The sequence below is a fragment of the Amphiura filiformis genome, chromosome 11 (genome assembly GCF_039555335.1).
Source record: "Amphiura filiformis chromosome 11, Afil_fr2py, whole genome shotgun sequence".
NCBI classification, from domain to species: domain Eukaryota; kingdom Metazoa; phylum Echinodermata; class Ophiuroidea; order Amphilepidida; family Amphiuridae; genus Amphiura; species Amphiura filiformis.
Window position 1 is genome coordinate 66,463,171 of NC_092638.1, and position 13,419 is coordinate 66,476,589.

Genomic DNA, 13,419 nt, shown 5'->3' on the forward strand with positions numbered 1-13,419 from the left:
CACACCTGGTCGAATCCAACGAAAAGTGTACACGGCATGTTCAGGGCCATAACTTAAAAGTATTAATCAATTGGCATTCGTTTTTGTATTGTGTTTATTCGCCTTGATCATACGCTTCGCGCCATATATAATAAGACCCCTTCTGTGAAAAACTTAGACACAGAGACCCCAAAACATGCTATTTTTACCCATTTTTTCAAAATATTTCTTAAGGTATTTTTAAAATCATCTAAATCAGTTATGAAAAGAAGTTATTGGATTGAATCTAAATTGATTTCCTGAAAGGTGTGTATTCAAAGATTGCCTGTTCAATTTTTCACATATTTGTACATAATTATGAATTTTTTGTGATAATTTTTTTGAGTGGTATTTTTTTACATTACCTACGAATACAATTTTTCATAGCACTAGATATATCTTTAAAAAATGGAAATCACTAATAAATGCGCAATTGATACAAGCTTTGTTATGTCTAATACTGAAATGCATTGCATTCGGACATCTTTATTATTGTGTTTAGCTGCCAGAAATTCATTTGAAAGAAAAATCAGATTCAAAGAAGATTAGAAGGGATAAATACTTGGATTTGTCAACTGTCATGTGTGCTTCATTTTAAATGTTTACCGACCTTCTGGTTTCTTAGTAATTTGTGTCCAAATTGATATATTCGAAGGTAACTTTTGACGTTTTCGCTCAGGTTACCTACGAATACCAAAAAAAAACGACTGTTCTCATTGTCTCATGATCTAGACAACGCATTGATGGACCCTGGTATAAAGCTAATTGTAGTTGCCCTCAAACGAAAGGCCACAAGACGTAACTGACTCCAAGATGGACTTCACAAGTCTGCAATAACGGTTTTAAGCGATTTGTGTGCAATTAAGCAAATTAAAGTCACTTTAGTGCCTTTGTTTCTTACTTCAATCCTCTTTCAACCGTTGTGAACCGACATTATTAATACATGATAGGGCCTAAAGTATCAATAAACGCACATAAAGAAAATAATACATTCAAAGTGCTTTATAAAATGAAGTTTTGATTGCGATATCCACCAAAAGTCTAATTCTTACCTACAAATACTGAAATGTTACTTACGAATACAGCATAATACATGACATGTGTAATGAAGTGTCCCTACCAATGGAAATTAATTGTCAAAAAAACTTTAAGCGGTACCCCAGGACACTATTATTACCCATATACGGATTCATTCAACAATTATTTATTATGTAAAATTGCTGATTAACTACTTGTATATCAAAATGAAGTGGTCAAAATCTTGCTAAAAGCATCAACAATTTTTTGATATAAGGTAATAACATTTATTCATTTGGACGTACCATCTGAAAGGGATCTAAAAACTACCATTTTATTAATACATTACCATAATAGCAAAATTTAAACCTATAAACTCAATATAGATATTGTTATATCGCTCATGTTACCTACGAATACCCGGCCGGGTTTCTTCACCTTTTCATTGTATAAAGCGTTAGGTGTATGCGTATAATTCCTAATATTCTTGAAAACATATATCATACTCGTTCTTATACAATGTGTAAATTGATTCATACTCATTTGATAAATAAAATACAGAAACTGACCTAAACTTCATTTTCAAAAATAAACTAGCATAAATTGACTAAGATCATATTGTTCGCGTTATAAAAATAAAAACAAATATTTTCTGGTTGAGTTAGCATTTTCCTGACACCCTGTGGTCTACATTACACGAAAAAAAGCGTTAATGGGAATATTCCATTTGTTTTAGGTTGATTAGTATTGCGATAGTGAAAGCATCCTAGTGGTATTCGTAGGTAACATTGGGTTTGATATCACATTTACTATCACACGTCCTGGATTTATTTTTCAAGATTAGTAATGGCACTTTTGGTTCCTATAAGGCCAATATGTTATCAATCAATGGGCAAAAGGAAAAAATTGTGGAGACATTTTTATTTCGGACTTTTATTTTTGGCCCGTGGACACTTTTGGTTGGATTCGACCACCTACACCACCCCACCCATTCCCCTAAGGGATGACAAAAAAATCAAAACTCGACCGGTGCTACTTGAAAAAAGGCGCAGTCGTTGTCGTGGTATGGTATTCTAAAGGTACCGTACCTAATATACAGCCTGTCTCGAAAAAAATTGTGCAAGTGAAAAGCGCCCTCTGTGGCAATTAGAAAATATAGTTGTGACATAATGCTTACATGAACGTCAAGGGCATATTTTTAGCTCTCAAATGCCGTTTAGTCTGTTCAATTTGCTTGTTTTAATCTGGAGATATGCTTACTTAACAACGAAAGGGTAAAATCACAATTGTGCCACTTTTACTAGGGAAGAGGGCTGTACATGTAAATCAATGATAGCATCAAGTTTATCAAGAGTTCCTTCGTCAAATCAAAAGAACGCATCAATTACACAGCAATACAAAATTGCTTTTAATGTTTTATCACTATAAAGGTATAATGATTCTCTTTTTCCACTAACGACCTATTAAACGATAAATAAATAATCACATTCTGTTGTAAAATTAAATACATGTGCATGTTCTTTTTGTCATTCAAGACAATATTAAAAAACTAATAAATCTTACACACTTATAAGTTAATGAACTTTGACAAGTTCATGAAATTTGACAAATTAATGAAAATAGACAAAATAATTCACGCGCGCTGGTGTTGATGCGTCTAATGCACGGGGATCGTGCATTAGACGCATCAACATCAGCTATCGTTGATTTACATGTACAACCCTATTCCCTAGTAAAAAGTGGCACAATTGTGATTTTACCCTTTCGTTCTTAACTAAGCATATCTCGAGATTAAAAAGAGCAAATTGAACAGAACAAACGATATTTGAGAGCTAAGACTGTGCCCTCGACGTTGATGTAAGCATCATGTCACAACGGTATTTTCTAATCGCTAAAGAGGGCGCCTTTCACTTGCACAATTTTTTTGAGACAGGCTGTATATCGATCGCACGTATCGTCTAAAGTTGGCACTGTCAGGCTACAAACTGTTAGGCTTTTTGCTATAATGTGTTTACTTCGTCTGGAAATATATAGCATTTTCATATTTGAACCATTGTAAAAATATTTAAGAATCTCAGGATTTGATTCTGCACTTAGCGAATTGGATTGAACATTTTTTCATTTTGTTTTCGCATATATTAATTTGTATTTCCGAATAGGCTCTGAATTCAAGGCTACGTGAATTTGGCTGCACAATTTAGCGCGAAATTTACTGCATAATGTGCGAAATTGGATGCACTATTTAGAATTTGCATACGTATTAAATGAAAAAGATTGCACATTCGCTTAATTAAAATCGAGAATATAAGCGTTCATTCAATTTCCTAATGTGTAAAGTTTCCCAAATGCATAAACACGATAAACTATTCGGACTAGGACTGCTGCAGCGGCGTGTCGGACTATAGTGGCGTATCGAACTAGCTGCGTGTTTGACTAGCGGCGTGTCGGACTGAGATCGAGAGGTGCACCCCTACAAAACACCAAACAAAAACATAACGGACCACATTTCTATTTGTCTGTTTGCACCTGTATTTCATCACTTTAAAACACCATTTTATTCGACCGTTCCTTTTGGTTTACCCGCCATGATGATTTTTGTATTTGTATAAAGTATAATTATGTGAAATGGATTTCAACTGGAATAACCCAATACTAGAGTGTGAGTGAGTTAGAGGGATCGAGAGCGTCAGATAGTGAGAGAAAAAAATTCAGAATTTGCGAGCGTAGCGAGCAACAAATTCAGGTTTTTTACGGATTTTTTGTCAAAAAATGTCCCAATTTTGGAAAGAAAGTTCACTTTTCACCCCCCCCCCCCCCCCTTGGGCAAAGGTACACTTTTTCAAAATCAGCACCCCAACATAATCCTGCGTACGGGAGAGGGAGAAAGAGTGATAGGGGCGAGGGAGAGAACAAGGGGAACCTATTCATCGAAAGTATGACACATAAAATGCTATTAAGATAAGAAACACCAGATGGCTCACTATTGTTTGAACTGAATCAAGCCTAAAGTATGTCAGACATGGGAAGGGTGAGGCAGAATCATAGTGAAAATGAATTGTGCAACACATGTCAACCAGACAGTTCGTTTTCAAAACATATTTTAGAACCCCGATTAAAAATTCATTTTTAGGTCTATACCATGATTACAATTAGGCCAAGTAAAATAAAAAACATGTTTCACGTCCGGGTTTTTGAAAATTTATTATTTTTTATCGCAAAATCAGTGTAAATACCCATAATTAGAGCTGTTTTAGCGTATACAATAATGCCTGGAAAAAGGAGGAGGCCTCTAGTATTTGTTGTTCTAAGAGATAGCCCCACTCTAACTATCACAAAACCTTATAAAAGTGTTTCTTGTATATTAGCAAGGCTATATAAAGCATCTCTACTTCCTAGACATATTTTGTGAAAAGTTATAACTGAATTTCGATAAATAAAAATAAAATTGAAGAAACCTCAAAAAAGGAAGCGGGAGGGGACGTGAAACATGTTTATTTTTTTATTTGGCCTTACATGTAGTATTAATATTATTCATCTAATTACTCTTCACATGGCTGTGTTGAAATATGAATATAATTCAGAGTATGTACTCTTTTTACGGTATAAAAGATAATATAATTATATTATCCTAGAACTACGAAGGACAGGTTGCACAACCCCTAATGTTTTTCATCCGTCATAAAAAACGCCCAAACGACCTAAGCTAATAGTAGATCTATCCTTTGCGATCAGATACAATATTTAGCCCAGCGCCTTACCCGGGGTAGAACAGGCTATCAAATATGACCATAGAGGGGGGAAACCATTGATATATGCAGTAAAATGAATGATATTCATTTAGTATAGTCACCAGAGGGGGTTCCCATGCACCGAGTGCTTTTTTTTCTAACTTACATTTTTGTAATCCTGAAGGTGTCTAGTAAATGAATTTTGATGTTCCCAAAATTAAATATTGTCCCATGGGGTTCATTTGGCGGCCATCTTGGATTCCGACAAAATTCAATGAAATTGACATAACTTTTGAACTAGACATCATAGGAAGACAAATGACCACATTTTTCGGGATGATGTGGACATGAGCAATCAATTAAAAGGTTTATTTTAATGATTTAAACATGTTGGATACATTAAAATGCAAAATATTACTAAAAATAGTATCTTCAAGGCATACTCGTCTGTATATAATAGGAGCTCTTTTTGGTAGTGAGAAGGATATTTTGATGTTATTGATTTATTTACTATTTTCTCTTCTAGGTGCATGACTTAACTTATTATTTGCTAGAACTGGTGTTAGTGAACTAAAAATCGTAGCATAGTTATAGTGAAGTGGTGGATAATCATGCCAAAACGCAAGGGTGATAAAGGTACCGAGTCAGACTTACTGCAGAAACGCCCATCTAGATTATACGCCGCTCAGTTCAGTTCAAGTTCAAGTTCAAGTTTATTTCACCATCATATTATATACAATAACAAAATATTCAAGAAAAGGATGGTAGGACAATCACAAGAGCAAAGCTCGTAAGACATGATTGCCCTCGGTGCAAAAAAGACGCCTACAGACAACAGACAAGGACGGAGTGAAAAACGGCAGACTGACAGGACTAGTGCAGACAGACAATGACGTTGGCAATGGCAATAGCATATAAACAAAAGTCAATTGGAAAAAAAAATGCATTAACTTTATACAGTACAAAATAGAATGTTATGATACAGGGCATTTATGAAGCAATAAATTTATGAGTATAAAGAAATCAGATAATCTTTATAGCTGCGTTTGAATGAATTAGGAGACAAGGCGATTTTGATATCATCGGGGATAGAATTCCAAAGCAATGGGCCCTGCCTTCTTATGGTATTTCTGGCCAAATCATAATTGAATATTGCAGGGCGAAACAAATTGGATGAGCGTGTTGAATAAGTGTGGATGGCCATATTTTTAACAAAATAATTGGCAAAATTACAAGGCATGTTGTTAATACTGAAATTATACATAAATAAAGCTTTGATAAGTTTATGAATATCAAAAATATTCAAAGTATTTAGCTGACCAAATAAAGGTGATGTATGGGCCAGCCAGCTAGAATTGGTACATAACCTGATAATTCTCTTTTGTTTCACATAGATAGAATTCAAATTACAATTGTTAGGATCTGCCTAAATTATATTACAGTAGTGTAGATGAGGTAGAACTAATGTATTGTACAAGGTAAATAACGTATCACACGAAAGAATGTGCTTTAGACGAAATAATATTCCACTATATCTTGAAACAATATTGGTAACATAAGAGGTATGATCATACCATGTCAGAGATTCATCAAGAATAACACCCAGAAATTTAGTACGAGTTACTTTAATAAGTTCATTGCCATCTATAAATATATGAGTATTGTGGTATGTGCGATTGCTATGACGGTTTTTAAACATAATATAATTCGTTTTTTGAACATTAAGGGACAACTTATTGGCTTTGAACCATACAGAAATATTAGTTAATTGATTATTAACAGAACGAATAAGTTCATCAAGGTTCGGATTGGACATAATAGTATTTGTATCATCTGCATAAATAAAAAAGGACAAATCTTTCGAAGAATAAACAATATCATTAAGGAAAATAATAAAAAGAAGGGGACCCAATACAGAACCTTGGGGAACACCACATTGAACTATACTTAAAGAAGATTTACAATTATTAAACACAACAATTTGTTTTCTGTTGGTAAGATAGCTCCTGAACCACTCCAAAGCCTTTCCACGTACTCCATAATGGTGAAGTTTCTCAATGAGAATATCATGATTGATCGTATCAGTAAAGTAAGAGGCGCCGCCACTGACAAGCTGGCTCAGCTACATGACATTTGCGACAAAAGACACATTGAACCTCATGATTCACCTTATCGCATGGATGATGTCTGTAATCACATTCCGGAGAGTCTTGCCGGTGTAGATTTATATAGAAACAATTGGATATCATCGAGGCTGCTACCAAAACTTTACTGAAAATCAATATCGTTTGAAATGTAGTGCAGGAACTAATGAAGCTTCAACATCACAATCCTCTTGTAACCGTAAATTACAATTATCAACTGTCATGCGACTGTTCCATCCAGAATGCATCTTTTGTGAAAGACTGGAAATGAAAGTGTCTGGAAAGACTGAGAGATCAAATTCCCAGCATTCAAGAACAAAGACGGAGCATTTAAGGAGCCTAATTGGAAACTGTTGTCCTTGATTTCATTCAAGACCGAGTTGTTGGGCAGAAGGAGGTTATGTTACTTACATCCCTGAGTCTTCTGTACAATCATACAAGAGTTTGAAAGAAGTGGCTTCCTCAATCCAGAGTACAGAAGTGACAAGCTGAAGGTCCGACTTGAGAACCATGATATTCATGACTCGATCACCTTTGCCAAGTTTTATCCGGGTGACAAAGGCTATATCACCTACAACCTGGTCTACGGCGCCATCATCTCTGTCGCAGACGCGGTGACTTATTCATATAAGCTGGGGTTCAAAGATAAGTGTAAGGATGTGGCCCTGTTTCTTCTACCAAACTACCAAAGCACATGCTGCACTAGTATCGGGCACCTCTATAGAAGCAAACAACTCACCACTGCACTATCTTCAGTAAACTGGGTCACTGTGAGACATGCAACTTCGCCTTAGGAACTAGAGACAGTGCTGGCTAAGGTTTCCACATAATACTCCGCAGATCATTACCAGCAAGGGAAACGATGTGTTTCATCTTGTATGTGACAATCTAAACAAAACAATGACGAATATCCATGGCTAAAATGCTGTGAACAGCACGGGTGGGATAATGATACAAGATGTGAAACCCGGGTTTGATACCACTAACCAGGATCGAACTCTCCCTCTCTACGCGCGGAGCAAGGTGCGCTCCCTAAATTTAGATACACCCGAGACCATGGCTCCTGATCCTGTTCACATCTGTACTGGAAGCTATTGGGAGAAGCAACCTGTCCCAGGGTTTGGTGGCTGATCTCATTACCAGTGGCTGCCTACGTAGTGTATTGACAGGGAAGGCATATGCAAAAGCATTGTTCTGCCTCTAAACAGTCGGTGAAGCCGGTGAAGCACTTGTTAATTGAGCGATTCATTGAGGAGAACGTTGAGGTCACCAACCCCAAGACCTTGCTGAATCTTGTACAGACATGTACTCCTCGTGAGACCCTCGACCTCGCTTTACAGGACCCCTCCACTTTTACCATGCTTGTGAAGTTTGTCACATATGAAGACAAGGACATACTCCTGACCCACTTGGATGGTGAAGGGGTGATGGATATGGGTGAAATAGTCGATAGTTGACTTTCTTTGGGGTTTCACACCGGTAGCTGAGAGGAAGCCACCAAACCCTGGGACAGGCTGCTTCTCCCCACTGCTTCCCGTGTAAATGGCCAGACACGATATTCTTTGAGATGCATGTTGAGTACATTTCGCTATTTATCATGGGCGGAGTGAACACGGTTCCCTCAGGAAATTTGGGCCCGACTTGACTACAGATATGAACAGAAGCCATGGTCTCGGATATATCTACGCTCGTAGAGAGGGAGAGTCCGATCCTGGTTAGTAGTGGTATCAAACCCGGGTTTCACATCTTGATTCATTATCCCACCAGTGCTGTTCACCACGTTTGGCCCATGAATATTTGTCATTGTTTTGTTTAGATTGTCCCATTCGAGATGAAACACATCCTTTCCCTCGCCGGTAATGATCTGCGGAGTAAGGGATGTGGAAACCTCATCAAGATCCTTGGCTAGCAAGTTCCAAGGCGAATTTATATGTCTCAGTGTCACAGTTATATCCAGCTTACTGAGAATAGTGGCGAGTTGTTTGCTTCTGTAGAGGTGTCGGATGATACTGCAGAGCAGTATGTGCTTTGGTTGTTTCCAGTCACCGCGTCTGCGACAGAGATGCTGCCGCTGTAGACCAGGTTGTTGGTGATATACCCTTTGTCACCTAGATGAAATTTGGCATAGGCGATCGAGTCATGGATAATGTGGTTCTCAAGTAGGACCTTCAGCTTCTCATTCGCCTCTCTTGCAAAGAGACCCTCACCTAGCACCATGCTATGTAGACGATGTAGTCCTAGTTCTAGTGCCCGAGGCTCAATCTGTTTCCAAGAAGGCTCCTTAAATGCTCCGTCTTTGTCCTTGAATACTGGGAATTTGATGCGTCTCTCAGTCTTTCCAGACACTTTAATTTCCAGTAAAAAGATACATTCTGGAGGGAACAGTCGCATGACAGTTGATAATAATGTAATTTACGGTTACGAGAGGATTGTGATGTTGAAGCTTCATTAGTTCCTGCACTACATTTCAAACGATATTGATTTTCAGTAAAGTTTTGGTAGCAGCCTCGATGATATCCAATTGTTTCTATATAAATCTACACCAGCAAGACTCTCCGGAATGTGATTACAGACATCATCCATGCGATAGGGTGAATCATGAGGTTCAATGTGTCTTTTGTCGCAAATGTCATGTAGCTGAGCCAGCTTGTCAGTGGCGGAGCCCCTTACTTTACTGAGCGGCGTATAATCTAGATGCTCAATACCACTCACGTGTAAAATACAATTTACAGGTGGACGTTTCTGCAGTGAGTCTGACTCGGTACCTTTATCATCCTTGCGTTTTGGCATGATTGTCCACCACTTCACTATAACTATGCTACGATTTTTAGTTCACTAACACCAGTTCTAGCTAATAATAAGTTAAGTCATGCACCTAGAAGAGAAAATAGTAAATAAATCAATAACATCAAAATATCCTTCTCAATGTACCAAAAAGAGCTCCTATTATATACAGACGAGTATGCCTTGAAGATACTATTTTAGTATATTTTGCATTTTAATGTATCCAACATGTTTAAATCATGAAAATAACCCTCTTAATTGATTGCTCATGTCCACATTATCCCGAAAAATGGGGTCATTTGTCTTCCTATGATGTCTAGTTCAAAAGTTATGTCAATTTCATTGAATTTTGTCGGAATCCAAAATGGCCGCCAAATGAACCCCATGGGACAATATTTAATTTTGGGAACATCAAAATTCATTTACTAGACACCTTCAGGATTACAAAAATGTAAGTTAGAAAAAAAAAGCACTCGGTGCATGGGAACCCCCTCTGGTGACTATACTAGTTTCACTCTTGTAAAATTATTGCAAGAGCTACTGACTTTTTACTTGTTAGTTAGGTTGAAATAGTCATTAAGTTAGGCGTGCAGCCTAACTTATTTCTTTCTCGGTATTTCTTTCTTCTTTCTTCTTTCTCACAATTTGCTACTACTTCCACATCCTTGATCGGATTTCGACCAAACTCAGTCACAAGCAGTATTGGGTAGCTGGCTACAAAAGTTATGGATTTGTTTAACATCAGAGGTCATCCAGGGGTCACAGGGGTCAAAAAAGGTCATTTTAACCGAAAATGCTCAAATTGAGCTGAAATTTAAATGCAATGATCCTTATGACATTTTAAACATGTTTGAAACGTTTTAAAATTTATTTAAGGTCATTAAGGGGTCATAAAGGGGTCAAAGGTCAAGATTTCCAAAATGCTCCAATTGAGCTGAAATTTAAATGCAATGATCCTTATGACATTCTAAATATTTAAAAAATATTTTAAAATTCATTTAAGGTCATTAAGGGGTCATAAAGGGGTCAAAGATCAAGTTTTTCAAAATGCTCCAATTGAGCTGAAATTTATATGCAATGATCTTTATGACATTCTAAACATTTGAAAAACATTTTAAGATTCATTTCAGGTCATTAAGGGGTCAAAGGTCAAGTTTTCCAAAATGCTCTGATTGAACTGAAATTTAAATGCAATGATCCTTATGACATTCTAAACATGTTGAAAATATTTTAAAATTCATTTAAGGTCATGAAGGGGCAATAAAGGTGTCAAAGGTCAAGTTTCCAAAATGCTTAAATTGAGCTGAAATTTAAATGCAATGATCCTTATGACATTCTTAACATGTTTTAAATATTTTAAAATTCATTTAAGGTCATTAAGGGGTCATACAGAACAGCTTTCCACGATCAAGGTATATTAAAACGGCAATTAATAAAACAGTCTTATTAAAATTAATACTATCCAGCATAGTATTGCTGCTTGATCAGATCGTCACAGTCATCCGCCTAACTTACCTCGTGCCCTTGCAAAGGGCACAGTTGCTCTAGTTTCATTTTATATTTAGGAGAGAACGAAAATTTGGTGAATATCGCATGTTGGTAGAATTTATAGCCGAAAGTCAAGTTTGCCTATACTTTTGTATATAGCCAGAATTTGCATGGGCGTCCTCACATTATGACGTCATAGCAAGATAATGTGAAGAATGATACTTATTTTGGTATCACTGGATAGAGGAGACCAAATATAACAGCATAATACGTTTGTAATTGAAAATCAGGCTCGGGTGTTGCAACAACCCTCCTCTTTGTGTAACAAAATATGGCTCAGTAGTAGTAGGGTTATACCATGACACACTTTAAAAACAAACGTGTAGGTAAAAACAACAGATGTTGCTAAGTCTCTATTCGCTTCCATTAGCATGACTTTGTTCATAACACACAGTTATTATCATGATTCAAGTATTATCGACATTAAGTTTTCCATTCGCAGAGCTATGCGGAATATTATTTAGATGGCTTCCAATATAAAGTATTGCAAGATAATGTACTAGACGATAAAGTTACGGCACCTGGAACTGGTTCCCGATTTATTGTCTAGCATGCGATCTCATTAGTTTACATCTGGAGAACCATCTAAATACTATTCCGCATAACGGTGAGCATTGGAAACTTAATCTCGATATTACCAAACCTATTGTTTGCCAATTAATGGTGCACATGTTACCATCTCTTTCTGCATCGGCATGGCTTTTAGTGGTACTCAATTATATGTGCCAGTTAATGGGTTAATTGTTACTAAATGTTGCATCTGTATCATAGTATTGTTTCCCGCTCCTTTGTCAGCCATTTGTCAGCATAGAAGATTGTCACGACAATATGCTTTTTTCCCAGCTCATTTGGCTTGACTGAAACAGTCAATTTGTAATTCGAATCCTGTGTTCTAAATGAACACTTGATATATTATTGATGTACCTATTCCTTAAAAATACAACATGACGGCATAGACCTTTTTCATTGCCATGATACTTTATCAGTGAGCTTCAGTGAACCATTATCAAGTTGTCTAAATGGATTATGTGGGCATCGCCTTTTAAACCAAAATACGCCATGAAGATAGGAAACAAATTTATCAAAACAAGAACCTACAATCCAGGAAAAAAATAGTTGGCACACTTGCATTAAACAATGGAAATGCGTGCCCTATCAAAATGGGAGAGGCGAGTGAAACATGCATGCAATATATGTGAAGTACAGACTCCCCCCCCCCCCCTATAACTCACCCTTCCCCACTCCCCATCTTTCAATGTTGGAGTGTCTCATGGACCTATTGACAACATGGCTTGGTCCAACATTGAATTGGGGGAGCGGGGGAAGAGATATACCAAAAGACAGGCAAAGTGTGCCAACCTTTTTTTCCTGGATTGTAGATACAACAGCATTGGAAACTTTATTGTATAGAGTAATTTTTAATTGAAACAGTTGAACATGTTTGAACAAATTTGTTAAATATTTCCTTAACAACTGGTACCATTCCATACCAATTTAATAATATTCGAAAGAAAAATGTCGGAGAGCAGGAGAAGATGGATGTATTAAGGAAAAGAGATCTCGTTGCTTTCCTGGAATATATCCTGTACATTACTATTATGGGTGTTTTAAAACTGATCGTATTATTGTTCCTGACTTAATTCATCATGTTCCGTCATTTCTGTCTTGTCTCGCCCTGTCCTGCGCTTTTCTCTGTGAAGTGCAGTGCGCCCCTCCCCACCATCACCACACTTATGTATCCCCACTTTTTCTTCTGTATCACACATTTAGGTAAACCTGTTTGAAATTTACACTCCCTTTGTGGAAGATTAAGTTCATGTCTTCTTTAGGGTGTGTATGATTTCAACTGGAATAGCCGGTCTTAAGGGCTCGGAGACACACCTTTGCACAATATTCCTATGGGACCTCAGAGCACATGCAGCCAAAAGTATTCTATTTAACGGTTTCGTAGAACAAATGTTTCAAATAGACAAATCATAATCAAAATGTTCCGAAGATCTACAAAATCCATTCTGCCATGTTGACAAATTTGTAACCCGCACGTTCTGTTCCGTTTCCATGGCAACGGATATGTTATCAAAGGACGGTCATATTTTCCCCCAAAATGACACATTTCAACTAGCTATTTCTTTTAAGGGTAGACAAGGTATTGTTGGTCGAAGCAACCTAAAAATCGATTT